Source organism: Syngnathoides biaculeatus, chromosome 23 (genome assembly GCF_019802595.1).
Source record: "Syngnathoides biaculeatus isolate LvHL_M chromosome 23, ASM1980259v1, whole genome shotgun sequence".
Taxonomy (NCBI): Eukaryota; Metazoa; Chordata; class Actinopteri; order Syngnathiformes; family Syngnathidae; genus Syngnathoides; species Syngnathoides biaculeatus.
In genome coordinates, this window is record NC_084662.1 from 7,421,948 (window position 1) to 7,443,026 (window position 21,079).

The window sequence follows — 21,079 nt, forward strand, 5'->3', positions numbered from 1 at the left end:
ACCAGCATTAGCGGGACGCGGCACGACAAAGGCGCAGATTAACGCCCCGGCGTCCTCCGCCTCCGTCAAATGCGAGCAATTTGCCGAGGATGTCGGGAAGTGGCTTTCAAGCCATTTGCAGCCTATCAGCCGGCTCATTTGCGGATGTTAATGACTCGCGCTAGCGCCGGCGATAAAGGGTGGCGGCTCCCCCCCGCGTCTGTCAATCATCCCGAGCGGCTCGTGTGACATCAGCCGGGCCGAACGCGAATGCGAAAGAAGCTTTTAAGAGGTTGTGTGTCGGAGGAAGGTGGGAAACGCCACGCGGTCTTTTAAAACTAACAAGCGGTGACTCGTAGCCCTAACTTTTAGCTATCAAACGCTCGCAACCAGCTAAACTGCTGTTGTCGCCAAGTACGACGGTCGTTATTCCGTATCACGGGGCGCTCCGCAGGTGTTCCACCGTCACCGCCTTCGGTTTCTCGAGTGCAGTTGAAGAGATGATGCGTATCGTGGGGGTGCGACGCCACACAACGGGCATTGATCGACGATGTTGACGGGATCGCCGGCTAGAAACCCGCCTGCAGCGGCCGAATCCGAAAGACGACTCCCGCGGCCCGTGGGATCGTCGCTATCGCAACTCCGTTTGCGCTGGTGTCACAAGCTAAACTTGCTAACTGTGACCGATGGAAGCCCACTACCTACGTACACACCTCTCTTAACACCAGAAAAACTTGAAGAGGTTCTGCATACGACCGTTGCTAACCGACCACCTTACCGTCCGCTAACCGTCTTGGCTAGCTAGATCAAGCCCAACGTTTGTCGGCCCTTGAGCAACGTAGTGAATCCCGACTCGCTCGTGAGGTTGAAGGGCTTTGAGTACCTTGAAAATTGAAGTGGGTTAGGCCCATTCAAGAACTTATGTGGTACTGTTTTGGAATAGAAGAAAGGCAAACATGCATCGGGGGGAAAAAGCAGCTAATTTGCCTTGTGTTGAAAACAAGACTTAGACGGGGGGGGGGGACAAGTGTGCGGATGTCCTTGTCAAGAAGAAAAAGAAATGGGTCAATATTCTGAAAGAAGCCCAAATCAAACGCTCGTTTTGTTTTGAAGCGAGTGAGCGCCTGGCCGACGAACAAAGTCCACTTGGCCCCAAACACGTTAGCAGGCTGTGCAGTGGTGGTTGTAGGGGGGGGGGGCGTGGCAGATGCTTTGTGGTGGTGGGTGTACGCCAGGATCCACAAACCGCTTGATCGCCTTTTAACAAGCACACTGTGGCACGTGCGTGCTCGTTAGCCTTTGCGCGTTATAGCCTTGGTACGTGTTAGCGTGCGGCTGCTTTCTCGTGCGGAATGCGTTTAGCGTTTGTTAGCATGTGTCTTTGTTTGGAAGGTCAATTCCAAGTAAGCGTCGAGACGGCGAGACATTTAACGTCTGGCGTCAAAGCCCAAAGGTAAGCCTTAATGAGATGCGGGGACACGCTCGCACGCAAACGCACGGGCCTCGGTTCCGGAAAGCGAGGGTTTGACCTTTATCAGACGGGAGGGCCAACGCGCTAATAGCCGAGCGCACATCCCAATTAGCGGCGGCGAGGGCAGCTCGATCCCGGCCAAGTCAGCCGCTGATGGATGGATCCGCTCGTCTGATTAAATGCTTTGCAGGTCGTTTGGGTGGTCAAATTTTTTTGTTTCGTTTGTTTTTTTTAATTACCATCCACATGTCTCTGTTGACCATGAAAAGGTTTTTAAACGCTTAACGTATAAGTCATGACGATAAAAACACAACTGGTGACCAGGAACATAATGACTAAAACAGTCAAGTGACGACTATAAACAGAAATGTTGACCACAAGCGTAAAATTATCAACCATAACTTTGGAACTGATGAATGTAAACATAAAAAGGGATGATTCTAAACGTCGAATGTTGCCCACAAGCGTACAAATGATAATTCTGAACGTCAATGCATTTTTTTCTGCTGTGTCGTTCCCCTCCGGAGAAAATGTCCAATATTGACTTTGATTGTAATCGCGTTATTGCCTCCGTGTCGGCGGCGGGGTTATGTGACCGGTTAGAGCGTCTGCCTCGCAGTTCTGAGGACCGGGGATCGAATCCCGACCTCACCTGTGAGGAGTTTGCGCGTTCTCCCCCGTGCCTGCGTGGCTTTTCTCCGGGCGGGCATTCTGGTTTCCTCCCACATCCCAAAAAACATGCATTCGTTGGACACTCGAAATTGCCCGTAGGTGTGAATAGTTGTTTGTGTCTGCGTGGCCGACCAGTTCAGAGTGTGAAGTGTCTTGCCCAAATATAGCCGGGATAGGCTCCAGCACTCCCGCGACCCTTGTGAGGATAAGCGGCCCGGATAACGAACGGACGGATGTCGCCAGGGCGACCGGCGGGGCGCAGCCCAGACGCTCAGGCTCCATTTGATGATGTCGCCGGGGTCCAATCGGGTCATAATTTGCGTTTAATGATCTCGGCGCCGGAGCCGGCGGACGGCGTCTCCGCGGCGACCGAGCACTCAAAGGCGGACGCGGTCGTGTCCTGCGGGGGCGCGTTGGACTTCTGCCACCAATTTGTGCTCCCTTCCAGCCTCCGTGACTCTTATCGATTTTCACCGGAGGCGTGTTGTAATTGAATATCACACGACTTTATGACGACAATATAACGACGTCCTCGGGCTCTCGCTCGCTCGCTCGCGTAATGTTCTGCATTCATCATCCGCGCGTCGTCCTCCTTGCGCGCCCGCGTAACATCCACAAAAACCTCAGATAACGAGCCGATAATTTACACATAATGTTTCAAAACAACTGAAAGTAGCTCATGCACAGCTAATTAATAGCCAGAAAAATATTGCAATAACATAGAAAACATATAGATCTCATTAAAAGAAAAAAAAAACCATATTGTTATTGTCGGAACGACGTCCTGATAAGGTCTCAATCATGTTTGTGTAACAAGTCGATATCATCTTCAGATTAACTGTGAAATCTTATTTACATCTACTGAAATTAATATCCATCAAAAGCTGCACATTTGCGCATGCCATGGAAACACAACCAAATCAGCTCCTGATCGCGTGCGGATCCATACATCATCTGAGCCGCTCATCCTCACGAGGGTCCCGGGGGCGCTGCAAGCCTCTCCACGCTGTCAACGGGCAGGAGGCGGGCTACGCCCTGAACTGGTCGCCGGCCAATCGCACCGACGGGGCAATTTTTGAGCGGAAAGCGGAGTGGCCACCCGGAGAAAAGCCACACAGGCACACGAGAGCATGCAAACTCCACAACCTAGTCGGCACGCGCGATCCAGAAAAGCTCACGATGACGTCAGAAATCGTTTCTCGATTGCATTCAATTAGTTAGCGCCCGGCGACTGTGTGTGCGTGTGTTTGGTCTCCAAGGCCCAGCGGGAACCCGCATCAAGTATTGATGATCGGCAGGCTTTTCCTCACGGATGCCGTGTGATGTGGAACCAATCAACAACATCAGCGAAGCGTATGAACGCTGGGAAAAGACTTGAAACGTACTGAGGGAAATTTTGGACCTGATCTCTCTTTTTTTTTTTTTTTAACTCTGTAGGGATTGGTCGACATTTACCAACACGGATCTCTTTCTTAATAATTTTCAGATATGAACATTGTAAACTGGGGCTGTCGTCTCTCGTTAATGTTCAACAATTGCTTTATTTTCCAGTTCAGAACTTCAGAAATTGCGTTTCTGCGAAATGCCACAAACAGACGAAATGGCCGCCCCCATAGAACGGTGTTAAACCTTTGGGGGTAACCCCGGGCCCACACCTGAATCCTGAATCCTGAATCCTGAATCCTGAATCCTTAAACCGCAAAGGTTGGATCAAGGCTTCAACAGTTCTCAGGTGCGGAGTCTCCCCGTTTCAAGCCTCTGTGGGTGCGTTTGTCCTGGCATGACGCGGTTACACGCAGACAATAAGTAATAGCTCACACAAAACTCCTCCTTATGTTTCCAAACGGCTTATCTACGTAGTTTGACGACATTTCCGCCCCTTTCAAACCACAATTTAGACGTCGTCCTTCTGGACCCGGAGAAGCCGCTCCGCGACGTCCCTCCGGTGCAGAGGTCTCGTCCGCGTCAACCCTGAAACGTGAAATCGAAACAGTGAGCTGCACACATTCATACGTTTAAAATTTAAAAAACGAGTTACGTGGTGGTAAATATTGCGTCGTACACGGCACAGCTGAATGCGGCTACGTCGTGCTTTTGTATTCAGTATTGATGGGGATCAATAATTGCAGCGCAATTGCGGTTGGATGAAGTGGGCTAAGTCCGGACTTTCAAACCGAGCCAACCCGACCCTGACGTCTCTCGTAGGTAACCGAAGCTTTGTTGTTTTCGCGACCGCCGCGAACGAGAAACTTTTCCGTTCGCGGCTCTTCATCCGCCGCCCCATCAAAGCCCGACGTTGCGTTGTTTGGAGCGTCGCTAAATGAGGTTTGCGCCGGGAGCGCGGCCCCCCGCGGAGCCGCCGGCGGCCCGTCCGACTTTTTTTTTTTTTTATATCTCCGGCGGCGCGTAAACAAGGCGGCGACGCGACGGGCGGAAGAAAGTCCCGCGTCCCGGTGCCGGGAGACGAGAGACTGCGGCGGTTTATTTTCGTAATGAGCTCTTGTCTTGCAGCTGGATGTTTGCGTTGCGCCGGCCCACCGGAGGCTGTAGCGCGCTTCCGCGGGAGATGTTGCCTCTCAGACACGCTTCCTCGGCGTGCGACTGGATGCCTCGATGGAAATAATCACGACGGGGGCAACGTTGCGCCGGTGATCGCATCACGTGACATTGCGTTTAATCCAATTAACCTGAACTCAACTCCGCTTTACTCGGTTTTTCTATGCAAGCCGCTGTACGTAAATACGAAGCGAACGTAACAGAAATCGCAACGGTTGTGTTAAAAGCCAAAGAATACAAACGGATTTTGAGCTCAACGGGATGGAAACGGCTCAGTGAGAGCGTTTCGAGATCTGAAGACAAATAGCGGAATCTTCAAATGGACCAGCCAGTGGCGGGAGTTATCCGCTCCCTCTTGCGTGTTCCAGTTAAAAGGCCAACTGCAGCTGCATTTTGGAGCAACCGGAGATATTTGAAGGGGGACTGGATGACTCCGGAAAAAAACGCAAGACCCTAAACCAGCAGAAATGCCACAACGGCGTCGCGTACCGTTTCAAAGCCTGAGAAAAGAAGCCCGAGGAGAAGGCTTGCCGTGGGTGCCTGGCCAGGTTTTTAAGGGGTCCAAAACATCCATCAACCAAGCTGCTTATCCTCACAAGGGTCACAGGAGAGACGGAGCCCGTCCCGGCTAGCTTCAGGCAAAAGGCGGACTACGCCCTGAACTGGTCGCCAGTCAGTCGCAAGGCAGATATCGACACGTCACTGAGCGGGAATCGATCCCACGCTGCCTGCATCAAAGTCAGGCGTGTGTACCGCTGCACCATCAGCGACGTTTGCCACGAAAATTCAGTCAGATGTTGTAATCCGAGGTCAGCCAAACCTGACAATACGTGAGAGGCCGTATCAAAACTCTATTGTGGGACGGGACGGGACGGGGATATTTCCTGGCACTTCACTTTCACTTGCCCCCCCCCCATGATAAGTTTTATTTCCATTTGTGAAAGTCCTCAGCATTTTTGGGGAACCGAATAAGCTAGCAACGAAGACGTACCATCTCACGAGCACATTCGCAAAGATTCTCACGTCTTTAATGCCGCGCGAGTGCGCTAGCTGGCAAGCAAGCAGCGATCAGAAGATCCGCGAAATAAGTCAAGGCGCGTGAGTTGGGATGGAGTGAATACGAAAGAGGAGCGCGGCGGTAAACTTGTGTTTTCGTTTTCTTTTGCCAGCGAGTGTTAAATTTAGGCTGACGGGAGCGCACCGCCAAATAAAACGAAGCAGGAGGGGAGCACGTCGCTAACAGTGGGAGCTCGCCGAGGGAGGAGGTGAAGATGAATGATGCAACACTGCACCATTCTTTGTTCTCTCTACCGCCCCCCCCCCCCCCACACACACTTTTTTTTTTTCTTTGTTACCTCGTCTTCTTGTTGGAGGGATGCCACGCGTGCTCCACACTCGCATTCCCGTCACGGAGGCTTTGAATAATACCCAACTTGAACCTCTAACCCGAAAGTTAACCTGCTGTCACAGACCTTCCGGCTGGTCCCAAATCCCCCCCCCCCCCCAAAAAAAAAAAAAAAAACATCCAGTTCTACGCACAAAATCCCCACAGTCCAAACACTTTTTCCGGTGACAGCTTGATTTGACAAAATTAGCCCGTTTCTCATAAAAGACGTCGTGTTAGTTGTCGCGAGTGACTTTTGTTTTGCGGTCTGACTGGGTCATCCATTAGCAGTGCCGTTTGCCGAGTCCGCGGGGTGGGTCGTCCCCGACGCACTCGGCTTTCCTTCCTTTTCCTTTCCTTCTCCGGATCTTTCTTACCGCAACTTATTCGCGAGAACATCACGTCACGCGGCAGCCCCCTCAGACCGAAGCCAAACTTGAAGCCGACCCGAGCCGAGGTCTGCCCGCCCGCCCTTCACCGCGTCCTCCTATCGCACCCTCGACACACCTTTTAAAAAACTAAGAATAGAGTTGTGTCCCATTAAGCTAACATTGCTCCGCCTCTCTCGTTAAAAAAAAAAAAATCCAGAGAATGAGAAGACGCCGGCGGCCATAAAGACGACGGACGCAACGCGCGGGGCCGGCGGCTGTTTTACGACCCGCGGCGGCACTTCATTAGAGTGCGCGTGAAATTGATGGGCGGCCATAATTGACCTCTGCAAAGCTTCCGCGCCGACTATTAGAGGAAGTTCTCTCTCTACCACGCTGACGGATTTGCTTTTTTTCAGGGCGGAAGAGCAGCAGGTGGGGAAATTGAATTGCCATGCGGTGACATTCGCTCACTTGTTTTGGGCCACGAGAATGGAAATAGGGTCAAACTTCCTTTTCGGACGACGCTTTAAGGCGAGTCCAGGCAAGGAGAGAGGCCACGAAATATGAAAACACTTTTTTTCTCGAGTCTATTAAGAGGCTAATCTCACATTAAAAACACGAGCTCAACTGTCAGCAAGTATTTCCGTCTCGGCCAAAGCAAAACATGCTCTGAACTACAAAACGCTTCATTTTCTTTCCGGTTCTATCCATCCGAGCCGCTTATCCTCACGAGGGTCCCGGGAAGTGTCCCGGGCTGTCAACGGGCAGGGGGCGGGGTACAGCCTGAACCGGTCGCCGGCCACATCACACCTTGGGGCAATTAACTGTGCACGTTTTTGGGGACGTTAGGAGGAAAGCCACGCAGGGACGGGGAGAACGTGCATACTCCACACAGGCAAGGGAGGGATTCGAACCCCGGTCCTCAGAAGTGCTCCAACCAGGTCATTTCCCAATTTTTTTTTATTGTGTAATGGGATAAAACCTATCAAGCAAAATCGAATGAATAGGATTTATTTTTTTTCTTGGCTGGACGCCAATGTCATTGTTATTGTGTTGGGTTTTTTTTTTTTTTTTTTTGGGAGGGGGGCGTGGGGGGAGGGGGTTGTTTTTCCGCCAGCACAGCAGGACCCAGAAGAAGATGTCACAATGTTTTATTATGATGGCGACGGCGGTGTTGATTTTGCTTCTCCACAGCTTTTTTTTTTTTTTTCCCCCGACCCGACAAGTTTTGCAATCGCGTGTATCCCGCTGTGGATTTATTTATGTCGGGGCCCCCCCAAACATGACCATCTCGCTCTGTTCGGAAAAAGAAATGAAAACCTTTGTCGGACAATTCAACGTCTGGCCCCAGTTTACACGAAAGATTTTAACGTTGCATTCAGTGATGTTTTAAAATCTGAAAACAATAGTAAAAAAAAAAAATGTTTTGTAAGCAGCTGGAAAGCGCCGGCCTCGCAGTTCTGAGGTCCCGGGTTCGATCCCAGACGCACCTGTGTCAAGTTTGCATGTTCTCCCCGCGCCTGCGTGGCTTTTCTCCGGGCTATCCGGTTTCCTCCCACATTCCAAAGTTATGCGACAATAATTGGACACTCCAAATTGCCCCGAGGTGTGATTGTGAGTGCGGCTGTCTGTCTCCACGTGCCCTGCGATTGGCCGGCAACCGGTCCAGGGTGTGCCCCGCCTCCTGCCCTGTTGACAGCTGGGATCGGCTCCAGCACGACCCCTCGTGAGGATAAGCGGCTACGAAAATGGATGGCTGGACATAAATTGCCAATTGGGGGGCTTCTAAAATCTCGGCTCGGGCCGGCCTCCTCTCGGCGCTGACTCCCGGCGTGTCTTCTTGTCCGCCGGGCCACCGTCATTTTTTTTTAGGGAACTTGAGGAAGCGGGCAAGCACGCTCGCCAAAAAGCCGCACGCGGGCGAAGGCGGCGTCGAACTTTGGCGCTTTCGAGCTTCGCACGGCTGGGCGGGTGCTTGGGAGGTGCACACCTGCGCCTCGTGCGGCCCGATGATGCTGTGGATTTATAGGACCGCGATGACAACTGGCCGGGGCCAGTTCGTCTGATCTTCACGTCCCGTTCGCGTGCCCCGGTATCCCCGATCGAACCTGTGTGTACCGACCTTCGCATGTTCTCCGACCAACCTTGTAAGCCCGACTCCTTCGATACTTCTGCCTGCGTTGATCGTTCCCCCGCGTACCGACTCCTGCCTGTCCGCTCATCTGCTCTCTTCGCCCGACGTCCCGACTACCGCCGCTGCACCGGACTGCCTGCTCGATCCCCTACCTCTGCATATGATAAACGTGTCTCCTTGAACTGCCTCGCGTCTTCCGAGTCCTGCATTTGGGTCCTACTCTCGTTCCGATGGGACGTGACAGTCTGGCTCGCGCGGCAGTCGAGCGTTGTTTGTTTTGAGTCTTCTGTGTCTCCCCCTCGGTGATTATGTGGCCCGCTCGCACAACCGGCGCCGCCGTTGCCGTCCCGGTGAATAAAACATGAGGCGCGTTGCGTTCATGCCGGGCGACAGGTCGCTAACCGTCGACGTCTGCTCGGGCTGACATTTGCTAAGCAGACGCTCGCCGTTGCCGCCGGGCGAGGGCCCCCGTTGTTTGTTTTCGGATTTTGTTTGTCGTCTGCCTTCTCGGCGTCGTGTCGACGTTGTTAGGAAAACCACAGTCGCGACGACTCAGACGGGCCGGTTGTCGTGGCGACGCTGCCGAACCCGCTTTTCCAACGGGATGCTTCAATCGTTGACGACAAAGACTTTGTTACCCGCACGGATTGGTTTTAAATATTCAAGATGAAGGGTGTCGTTGCAGCCTTTGATTTTTCGTAATGTTCCTCGGAGGAAAAGGTTTGGGTTCCAACCCAAAGTGTATCTTTTTAATATTTTTTTTTATGTGGAAAATAGTCTCTGAACTCAGCGTCACGGCATAAATGGAGGGTTTTAGGTTTATGGGCGGTTAGCATTGCGCGAGGACATACTTGTGTGTTTGCATATTTTCCTAACAGATACATGTTGAAAGGGTGTGGGCGTGGCATCACTCCGAAGGGCGTCGGTCACGTCGACGGGCGATGATTCAAACGTGACAAGCACTGCTAACGCTAGCCGCTCATAGCATGGCATGCACGCATTGATGAGCTTGCTAGCTCCAAAGAAGATTTCTTTCGATTTTCAATTCGAAAGTGCGAAATTTACTTTAAAAAGGACGTAACTGAAAAATGGGTTAAATGACTGAGTATGATTTTAATATTTAATTTGTCCAGATTAGTTACCGAGCGTCCGTAGAGCGGTTCGCACGATTTGTGGTTGCTAGCAAGCTAATGCCGATTATGCAGCTACTGCGTCACAACCGACAAATGATTGAAGTCTTACTCAGTCCTGTTGTGCGGTTTTTCAAGTTTCATATTTTTGATCAAAGCCATGAATCGAGTGACAAAAGAACCCGATTTTTGGACTTCTTGAATTACAATTTGAGAAATGGAAAGAACGAGCAGAACATATGAATATTTGTGTTGGGTGTTGAAGGGATGATAAACAAAGATGTCCGTCGCCGGGCAAAGTGCTGATGCCGTCAGTATCGGGAAAACAGATTCGAGCACGTCCGGCTATTTATGTCCTGATAGTTTTGCTCATTGACAGATTCATAAAGCGCCCGATAGTGCAGAGCCATAAAATGGAGGAGTTGCCGATCGATGCGGCGATGCAAAGTCTTTTATTGCCATGATGTTTGTCTGCAACTTCCTGTAACATCTTACAATAAAAAAATAAAATAAAACGAATCCACTTTTTTTTAATGATGGGTGATTACCATTTTATGTATTCAGTGGCTTAATTAAAAATTTTAAAAATATCTAAAAATGTTTTTAAAAGGGCCATAACAGTGTCTATTTTTGATGATCTGAATGTATAAAAATCAAGTCAACAAATCAAAGTCATGAAAATTTCAGCACTGTTATAGAGGCATAAAACCAAAAGTGAAATATTTGAAAGATCAGACAATGCACTGGCGCTGGGGCTGCTTTTCCTCCTCAGGGCCTGGACAAGCCCAACTTGGATTATCATCAACGGGGAAAATGAACTGCCAAGTTTATCAAGACATTCTGCAGACGAGCCAAAGACTGCAAATTGGAACTGGAAGCGGAAGCGGAGGCTGAGAGCTGCAACGGCACAATGACGCCCAAGGACAGAAGTAAATCATGCAGTAGCGCAAAGTAAGTTTTTTTCTGGAAATGAATGTCGGCCATATCAGTTCATCATTTGCTGTGTTTATGTAGTTTTTTTTTTTTTTTTTTTTTGGTATTCCGCAAATTGCGCTTTTGTGCTTTAAAGCCTTGGTGGAGGTCTCTTGAGTTGATGTACAAAAATCGATGAAAAAAAAAAAAAAAAGACATAATCACTAATTTGACTTCCTCCCTCTCAGCTGTCATTTTTTTTCTCTTTCCAATGCTTCTTTGTGTTTGCGAGCCTCCAAAGGCATCAAACAAACAAAGGAGCGGCAGCCAGATGCATTGTGGGTCCTGCTCAAGGGCGCTCTTCACGTCAGACGACGTCCGCGTGGACCGACGTCGCGCTCCTCGACGAGAGATTGTTAAAGGTTTGTGAAAAACGTACACACCGTATGCCATCGATTGAGGGAGATAAATCGTCTTTGTGCAAGAAAAGTTTCTTGAAAAATATTTACCAACAAGTATGTGTGGATAGATATGGGAAATTGGCAACGGTGAAGGGGTGTCAAAGGTCGGCCATGTTTTTTTTCTTTTCTTTGCCTCCTTTCAAGTGAAAGCAATTTTCCAATTTACGTCAGCACGATTGCGGCACGCAACCCTCTCGTCCGATCGAGGTCGGCTCTGCGAGCTTAATAGCGCCGAGAAATTCACCAATCGTTCCTCTGACCGAGTCACGTCATTATCCGAGCCGCTTATCCTGACAGGGGTCGCGGGAAAGATGGCGCCTATCCCAGCTAGCTTGGGGTGGAAGGCGGATTACACCCTGAACTGGTCGCCGGTCAGATTTTTGACACCATCACTGAGCGGGAATCGATCCCACGCTGCACGCGCCAAAGGCAGGCGCGTGTACCGCTACACCATCAAAAGGTGGATGGATGGATAGATAGAAGGAAGGAAGGATGGAAAGGAAGGAAGGAAAGAGGAGGAGGAAGGATGGAAAGGAAGGAAAGTTGAGGAGGAAGGAAGGAAGGAAAGAGGAAGGAAGGACGGAAAGAAGAGAAGGAAGCAAGGAATGCAGGAAGGATGGAAGGAAGGAAGAGGAGGAAGGAAGGAAAGAGGGGAGGAAGGATGGAAAGGAAGGAAAAAAGAGAAGGGAGGAAGGAAGGAACGCAGGAAGGATGGAAAGGAAGGAAGGAAAGAAGAGGAGGAAGGAAGGATGGAAAGGAAGGAAAGAAGAGGAGGAAGGAAGGAAGGAAGGAAAGAGGCGAGGAAGGATGGAAAGGAAGGAAAGAAGAGAAGAGAGGAAGGAAGGAAGGAAGGAAGGAAGAAAGGAAGGGAGGAAGGAGGGAAAGAGGGGAGGAAGGAAGGAGGATTTAAAGGAAGGAAGGCAGGAAGGAAAGAGGGGAGGAAGGAAGGATGGAAGGGAAAGAGGGGAGGAAGGAAAGAGGGGACGAAAGAAGGAAGCAAGGAACGCAGGAAGGATGGAAAGGAAGGAGAGAAGAGGAGGAGGAAGGGAGGAAGGAAGGATTGCAAGGAAGAAAAGTAGAGGAGGAAGGAAGGAATGGAGGAAGGAAGGAAGGGAGGAAGGAAGGATATAAAGGAAGGAAAGAAGAAGGGGAAGGAAGGAAGGCAGGAAGGAAGGAAAGAAGAGAAGGGAGAAAGGAAGAAAGGAAGGAAGGAAGGGAGGAAGGAAGGAAGAAAAGTAGAGGAGGAAGGAATGAAGGAAGGAAGGAAGGGAGGAAGGAAGGATATAAAGGAAGGAAAGAAGAAGGGGAAGGCAGGAAGGCAGGAAGGAAGGAAAGAAGAGAAGGGAGAAAGGAAGGAAGGAAGGAAGGAATCTGTTATATGAATTGATGACTAAATTCTCTTAAGATCTTTCCAGAACAATTTTTTTTTTTTAACCATCATTGGCATTTATTAAAGATGATGTTTTTGTCTTGATTTTAAGGACACGCTTTAGGCTCATTGATGAATAATTGCTCCGAGTTCGTTGGGTGTGCTGATCACTCCAAAAACGTCTTTTGTCTGTGAAAAAGTTTTTTTCTTAAAAAGATGCAAAATCATCTCATCTCGAAATGATCTTTGTCGCTTGGAATTGTTGACGCTAAACCGTCTTTGATGTTTTGGAAAATGCCTACGGCGAGATGACGACCTTTTAACCGTCCGTGTTTCGGAAAACATTGTCGTCAAAGACCGAATTGTCTATTTTTTTTTTTTTTTTTTGCGTTTATGAAAACATTTCAGCAGTTAAAGCGCCATAACTTAACGCACGTTCAGACGTTTGCGGCAGCTCGTCTTTGACGTTTTCCAAAACGTGTTTTTAGGCAGACGACGGCGGCTTGAAGGGCGCTAAAAGCGAGCACCTTCCGCGTCGTTCACGACTTCATTAGCGTCAAGTGCAACACTTTATTGCATGTTTATGAGAATGACAAGAAATCCACTGGGACCTTTTTAAACCCTCACTCGCTCACTAATTCACTCACTCTTTCATTCTCTCTCACACACACACACACACACACGGGTGCATTTTATGGATTCACTCCCTGACTTAAGAAGACGCAACTCTGGGCCGAGAGCCAAGCGCATCTCCCGTGAGTGCACGTCGACTGTCGAAAAAAATAAAATAAGGAAGTGTCTGTGGTTTTTTTTGGTTTGTTTTTGTTTTAAGATTCCGCGCACGGCGGTTCACGGCAAAAGTGCTGAGGCGGAAGTTTTGGACCGTAAACGACCCGGCTCGTCGCCACGCGTGTGACGTCGGGCACGAGAACGAGCTCGCCGGGGCTACCGGAGGAGAGTCCGGAGAAAGGTGGCGTCGCGTTGCGCCGAAACACAAAAATAGCGCCGACCACGTTAGCCCGCGTCTCGGTCAACCCGAATCGTCCCCCCCGCAGGTAATGCGGTCCAAAATGTGACTCTTCATAAAACTTGGCAAGCAATTCCGTTGCAATTTCATGACAAAAGTAAGGAGAGGGTGTTCGTCAGTCGGCAATACCAAAGCGGACCTCTATTTGTTTACATTTTCAAAATAAAGGTGCGCATTTCAAATCAAATACAAAATGGCTCCAATTACACTTGGTGCGCGCTTGAATCTGTTGCGACTCGAGTTCGAGTTTCAGGGCGTTTTAAAGTAAATGTCAACTGAAAGGGCTGAAGAAACGGCTTGAAGCGAGCACACGGGGCCTCTTATTCGAAGCGCTCAGCAACTAAAACTCGACTTTTTTCCTTTTCAAAAACCTTTGTTCATTTTCCTACTTGGTGGAAAACCCTTTTTTCCACTTTATCATGACACAAGGACACAACTTTGTCAAACTTTGACTCTAGAATGTCATCAAAAAGATGTGAGATCTCGGTTTTTCCTTGTCATACGTTTGCATTGATGTGCATCTTTTATTGGCTTCTTGGCCCCGGCGTTAATTTACGAGCCCCGGGTCGCGCCGACGTTTATTTCTTCGGAGCGACGACAAATCCGACGTTTTGAGCCCGAGGCCGTTCCTTGGCCTTTGTTCACGTGCCCCCCCCCCCCCCCAAGTTTTTCATTTTTAATCCCGCTGCGGAATTCTCTACCTGTTCCCCGATGATTAATTACTATTTAGCGTCTCTGCCAGGCGGAGGAATACATTTCTTTTTACTATTATGATGATGATGATGTCGCTGTGCCCGTGTTTGTCACGTTAAAAGCGTCACGCGGGGGCGACATTAGGAGGACGTTACGAGTCCGGACTTCAGTCGCAATGCGCGACACGGCAATTACAGAGCGTTTTTAATTGAGAAAAATGATTTTGTTTGGGGCCCGGACGTGATCGAGCGATCGCCGTGAATAATATCTCAACGGCCGAGTTTGGAGACGACAAAATGAAGGCGCGTTGCCAGCAGGCAGCGGAGGGAAATCAAATCGGGAAAATGCCAACGCCGGCGCCGTCAAAATCGGGAAGTTTTAGGGAATTGCTAATTGACACCATTCATATCAATCATTCCTCCATGAACAAGTTGTTGTGATTTGGTTGGCAAAAACACGTACGTTACCTTCTTTGATGTGTACAAAAACGACGACGCTAGGTTTGTTGATAGCTAAGTAGTCTTTGTTGTTTGTGTGATGAGAAAATTTCGTAACATTACGTAAATAAAGTATGGCGTACCCACACTATTCCATAAAATATTGATCGTTATTCCCTTGGAGTTGAAAATTAAAAATAACTGCAAAAAAAAATGCGGGGGTAAAAGTTACTTCGGAGATGTGAAATTGTATTAATCCTGCATGAAAAGATTTACGTACGTTTGTGAAATTGCCTTTGATGTTTAGAAAAACACGGACGTTGAATTGGTGACGAAATCGTCTTTGATTTTTACGAAAACGTGCACTTGGTCAAGATGAAATCATTTTTGGTGTTTGTTTTTAAAAAGCATGGGAAATTTATTCAAACACAGACGCAAAGTTAAGAAAAAAAAAAGCTAAATAATGTTTGTTCTCGGTGAAAACGTGCATATTTGGTTTCTAGGGTCGTTAGCAAATTTAAATACACATGAAATAATTTTTTGCAATTTAGGAAAACGATGCAACATCACGACGTGGTAAGAGGAACGATTGGTGAATTTCTTGGAAGTGGAATTTTCGCTATAAAGCTCCATGACTGGACCTTTATCGGACAAGTGCCGATGTACGCGAGGTTCATTATTTACTAACTGAATATTGCTGATTCCAAAAAACGTGTACGATATTTTTGTTAAAAAATAAATCGTGTCATTAAACTGGGGCAGCACGGTGGGTCTGCTGGAAAGCGTTGGCCTCACAGTTCTGAGGTCCCGCGTTCAATCCCGGCCCTGCGTGTGTGGAGTTTGCGTGTTCTCCCCGTGGCTGTGGGCGCTCCGCTTTCCTCCCGCATCCCAAAAACATGCAACATTAATAATCGGACACTCTAAATTGCCCCAAGGTGTGATTGTGAGTGCCACTGTTTGTCTCGATGTGCCCCGCGATTGGCTGGCGACCACTCAGGGTGTGTCCCACTTCCTGACCGTTGACAGCTGGGATAGGCTCCGGCACTCCCCCCCGACCTTCGTGAGGATAAGCGGCTAAGAAAATGGATGGATATCACTAAAGGAGTTGAAAGGAAGCTCTTGATTGAAGACGTTTCCGAAATGTCGTCGTTTTTTTTTTTTTTTTTCCTGCTTTGATTCGACCGGCTGCAAAACGTGCGCCGGGCGAGGGCAGACGGCGGCGAGACGCATTTTCGTCCTTCAATCAAAAGCGCCGATAGCGGATGCAAAACAGCCGGCGAGGATTAGAAACGTATCAGCTCTCCTGCCCGGGGAAATGATGAATACGGTGACTGGGGGAGGGGGACGCAATCTGCATCGGCGCAATTTTGTCATCCCTCACCTCTGAGGAAACCCCCCCCCCCCCCCCCCGCTGTTCGCTCTTGTTGGGGTTAAGGGTCGCATCTCACCAAAATATGTAACCCCTTCCTCTTTCATTTCAAATACACTTCAAGCAAGACGACATCCGATTGCGGCTGATCAATGTCGTTGAGAGCAGAATTTCACATTTCTGGCAAGTACCGTTCGGCCCGTGTCGTGATCCAACAATTTTCTCATCTTTCAAGTAATCTTTCGCCTGAAATACACACAAAAAAAAAATGGAAAGAATTTTTGGCAGGTGGAAGATTTTCCCAATTTCACATTTCCACCGGCTAATCGTCCTGCGTCACGGCGCGTTCCTCCACCCTTTGCCGACTCCATTTTTTTTTTTCATGCAAAAGATCCCGGCGTTATCAATTCATCACCTCGAACATATGTTAATGCGGTACAGCCGTGATAAAAAAAAAAAAAAAAAAAACACCCCGTAGCCTCGCATAAATAAAGAAAGCGATGGAAGAAATCCATCACCCGCTCAAGGATTTTCTTTTGTATTTATGCTCCGCCGTGTGATAAAATCGCAGCTCTGTCAAGGTTTGTAATTACTGCAACATCTCAGCTTCTTCCCCTTCGCCCGTCTATGGTGTTTCACGCCATACGCGTTCACGTTAAGCTAGCGGACCTTCGTGACATGAAAATACTTCGTTTGGCCGAACAGTTTGGTGCTTTGATATACAATGACAAATCCTCAATCCATTCATTTTCTTAGCAGCTTATCCTCACGAGGGTCGCGGTAGTGCCGGAGCCTATCCCAGCTGTCAATGGCCAGGAGGCGGGGTACGCCCTGAACGGGTCGCCGGCCCATCGGAGGGCGCATGAAGACAAACAGTCTCACTCAAAATCATACCTAGGGGCAATTTAGATTGATCCAATTAATGTTGCGTGTTTTGGGAATGTGGGAGGAAACCAGAGTGCCCGGAGAAAAGCCACACAGGCACGGGGAGAACATGCAAACTCCACACAGGTGGGTCCAGGATTGAACCCGGGACCGCAGAGCTGTGAGGCCAACGTGCCGCCCCCAATGACAAATCCTCTTTTGTTTTATTTTGTTAAACTTGAAGTGAAGCAAGCACGCGTTGCCTCTTATTTGGCGAACTGCAAGCAAGAGAGGAACTCTTAATCCTTAAAATATACTACGAGAACTATGCTTAAACTTTAAAATGTTGGTCTTAGATGTGTTCGAAACATATGAAAGAGGTCAAACTATATTTCAAGTGTTGAAGATGCTCTGGCTTATCAAAAACTTGAGCGGGTTGGTGTGGAACATGTGGAAAAATTGGGTCTTCACTGGCCTTAATTATTGAAATCTGGATTGAAATTGAAATACTGAAGGCAAATCTGGATTAAAAAAAAAAAAAAAATTCAGTTACGGAAACGGCAGAAAATTCTAGAAAGTACTCGACGTGTCCTGCACTTGACAACAGTCTAGCAGATGTCTGAGTTCCTAAACGTACAAATGCACACGAAAAGTACAGCAAAGGACCCGGCGAAGTATTTCTAACAAGTGCTGAATGATGAATGATCCAAAGCACAATTCTGTTTCAAATGATTACAAATCATTTTGCTTATTTATATATATATATATATATATATATATATATATTTTTTTTTTTTTGTTCGGCTGAAAAATGAAGGGCGCTACCTGGAGTGCCGGCAGCTGTGAAAAAAAAAAAATAAAAAAATCCAAAAGGCAGGAAGGCGTCTGCGCTCCGTCAATGAGCTTCATATCGGCTGAATGGCAACTAAATGCGCCGCTTGAGCACTTTTCAGTCGGGCGCCGCAGATGCGTAACGTCTCCCCCCCCCCCCCCCCCCATCCTCCCACCTTCCAGCGCTTTTTTTTTTAACGCAGGAGCTTTTAAGCGGGGAGGCACGCACAAAAGATGACATTTAAAGTCGAGCTGGCGCAAATAAGTGGAGAGGACGACGGGGAAGTCGCCTTTGAGGCTAAGAAGAGAGCAAGAGCGAAGGAGTTGAGGAGATTTCTGGCGAGCGCCGGCTGTGTGGAAGTTTACCGAGCGAGGGATGTTCTCCGGAAGCTCGCCGTAACGTGTAAATCTGTACCGATTGTGTCGGTGGGAGGGGTAACTGAAGGATGAAGCTCTGAAAATACAGAAGGAATTTCTGGCAAGAACTGGCTTTTTCCTCCATGTGAAAACAATCTGCTGTCTGTCTGCAAGGTTACCGAAGGAGCTTTAAATGCAAAAGAAATTTGGGGTCACATGAGTGCATTGTACGTCGGAAGGAATTTCCGGCAAGTACTGGCTTTTTCCTCCATGTGAAAACAATCTGCTGTCTGTCTGCAAGGTTACCGAAGGAGCTTTAAATGCAAAAGAATTTGGGGTCACATGAGTGCATTGTACGTCGGAAGGAATTTCCGGCAAGTACTGGCTTTTTCCTCCATGTGAAAACAATCTGCTGTCTGTCTGCAAGGTTACCGAAGGAGCTTTGAATGCAAAAGAAATTTGGGGTCACATGAGTGCATTGTACGTCGGAAGGAATTTCCGGCAAGTACTGGCTTTTTCCTCATGTGAAAACAATCTGCTGTCTGTCTGCAAGGTTACCGAAGGAGCTTTAAATGCAAAATGCAAAAGAAATTTGGGGCCACATCGGGGTCATTGTCGTGCTTTAACTGTAGTCGGAAGGAATTTCCAGCAAGTACTGGCTTTTTCCTCCATGTGAAAACAATCTGCTGTCTGTCTGCAAGGTTACCGAAGGAGCTTTAAATGCAAAAGAAATTTGGGGTCACATGAGTGCATTGTACGTCGGAAGGAATTTCCGGCAAGTACTGGCTTTTTCCTCCATGTGAAAACAATCTGCTGTCTGTCTGCAAGGTTACCGAAGGAGCTTTAAATGCAAAAGAAATTTGGGGTCACATGAGTGCATTGTACGTCGGAAGGAATTTCCGGCAAGTACTGGCTTTTTCCTCCATGTGAAAACAATCTGCTGTCTGTCTGCAAGGTTACCGAAGGAGCTTTAAATGCAAAATGCAAAAGAAATTTGGGGCCACATCGGGGTCATTGGTCGTGCTTTAACTGTAGTCGGAAGGAATTTCCGGCAAGTACCGGCTGTGTCCTCCATGTGACAACAATCTACCGTATTTCTGGACTGTGGGCGAGAGTCAATGAAATATTGACAAGCCACAATTTAAAAGTACATCTTGGCCTTGGTCGTCAACTTCCTGTTCCCGCCATTATCCTGCCCCCCTTCTGAGCTCTTCATCGGTTTCTCTCGGCAACTCTGCTTTTCGATACTCTCACATTGCCTCCGGCTTACTTTGCACCCATCTTTCAACCCCCCCCCCCCCCCCCCGACACCTTCCTTTCCTTTCGTCTTCGTTAGTATTCACGACACGCTGCAATCAGACGGTGTTGCGTGACGGTACGTTTGGCTCGGTACATTCAGGACGATCGTGAGACTTTGGAGGTTGTTGTTACAGGAGGCGTGTAATTTGTAATCCAAATTCTTCTCTTCGACGGCCTCACAGTTCTGAGGACCCGGGTTCGATCCCGGCCCCGCCTGCGTAGAATTTGCATGTTCTCCCCGTGCCTGCGTGGGTTCTCTCCGCCACTTTCCTCCCACATCCCCGAAATGTGCTCACGTTCATCAGAGGCTCTAAATCGCCGCATGGTGTGATTTGGAGTGCCCGCGATTGGCCGGCGACCCGTCCAGGGTGTGCCCCGCCTCCTTCCCCCGACGACAGGTCAAAGTTCCCCCGCCGGGAACCTCCAATCCCTCACGCTCAACTATTTGTATACGCCAATTGTGTCGTGGTGCCGTACGTCCTTTTTCGTGAAGAATTTCCACAGGAAAGTTGTCTGAAGTTCCAACAGCGACGACGGCGAGGAGCAAATGAGCTCCGCCGGGACCGCTGGAATCGGCTCTGCTGCACTTCATCCCGAGGCAAGTTGGCAATTATTTTACGCAGTGGCACGCGCGCACGTCTTTGGCGTTGGCATTTTTTTTTTTTTTCCTTGATTACTTTGGAGTCACAAAAACGTCTAGATAAATGGAAATTTTGCACGCTGCATATTCTCAACAGGAGTTTTAATTCGTCGTCAAAACCGTTAATAATAATAATAATGATGATGACGATGACGATGAGTGCAGTGGTTAATTGAAAGTAATTGCCTTTTGTAGCTAACGTGTTGAGGCGCAGCGGTGACGTCCGCCACCCTTTGATAACTAATCAGCCCGCCCGGGCCACGCCCACCTCTCCAGGCGCCCCATTAGGAAAAGACGACTTGACATGTTGGACTTGATGAGAACAAAGATTTAAAAGACCACATGGAGACCCCGAAATGAACAAGTCCTCGTGGGAATCCGGACTCATGATCAGTGCACCGAGCCGTTCAAACTGCACTTTTACGTACAACGTGTTGTGACGCCCGTGTTCATGTTTGTAACTAATTTATTACTGATTTATTGCACGTCATTTGAAACATCATGCATCGAGCTACCTATCCAACTCGTCAATAATAGACCCAAAAATCCAGCAGCGGCTCCATTTTCAACTTGCACATCCCTCCTTCAAACATCATGAAACTATGCAACAATCCCTCCAGATGCCCATGTGACCGAACGTCTGTCCAACCAACCAAATGCTCATCTGCACGTCTATCTGACGATCCATCCAAATCCTCAACCACCAATCGCTGCGTACTGTGCTGTACATGCACACCCGCTGCCACCCAAATTTCCATTCAGCGACCCAGAAATCCGCCCGACCATCAAAGTACGCTTCCAACCTCCATCCGGCAACGCGTCCGAGTACCCAGCAATCCCTCCGTACACATCCAAACGCGCATCCATACGCTTGTCTGTCCGTCTGTCCCAGTACACAACCAGACTCTCATTCGTCCATCCATCCGAACATCCGCTTACGCCGAAGTTTTTATGAAAAACAAAACCCCTTCCTATTCTCCTCAGATTGTTTACATCTACACATGTAAATGATGGTAGATCGTCTCCTACATTACCAGAATACACACGTGTGCACACGGGCGCGTCTTCGGCTTTGCACCTGCACCACGGTGCCGCGCTCGCGGCAATCCATCATCTCAGCCTG